This window comes from Mesitornis unicolor, unplaced genomic scaffold, assembly GCF_000695765.1.
Source record: "Mesitornis unicolor isolate BGI_N332 unplaced genomic scaffold, ASM69576v1 scaffold49469, whole genome shotgun sequence".
NCBI classification, from domain to species: Eukaryota; Metazoa; Chordata; class Aves; order Mesitornithiformes; family Mesitornithidae; genus Mesitornis; species Mesitornis unicolor.
Genome location: NW_010206147.1, coordinates 4152 through 4715, shown reverse-complemented (window position 1 = coordinate 4715; position 564 = coordinate 4152).

Here is a 564-nt window from a genome sequence, read left to right as displayed (position 1 = left end):
GCAGGAGACCACTTTTGTGGTGGTCTTGCAAGCACCAGAACTGGTGGCCCGGCATCAGAGGGGGAAGGGATTTTACAGAGGGAACTTGTTAGCACCAGAGAGGAAAGAAGGACAATAACCTATTTGAGTCTGAGAAAAGTGGGGCAATCGGGGACTCGTTGTCTGCCAAAGCCTTTTCACTTCATAGTCATTGCCAGGACACATCAGAGCAACTATTCAGTTCTGCTGCAGCCCCAGCAAGGATCTGGGACACAGAGCAGCTGCAACTTCAAGGTACCTGAGTCAGTCATTAAGTACCTGCAATTTATCCAGGCTTTGCTGCATTTGCAAATTGGCAAGAAAAAATTGCAAGTTTTCTATGGTCCCCAAAGATTCTTGTTTGGTACTGGGCAGTGATGACTCCTTTCCTCTTGCTAGCCCCAGCTTTTGCTGGGGTCATGGAGGGGACCTGTCACTTGGGAGCTCAGAGCCTGTCCATCCCTGCAGGGCTCAGTCTGCGTGCAAGAGGGCTGGAATTCGGAGAAGTTGCAAATGCATTTCTGTCATTCTTCCTGCAGTATGGGG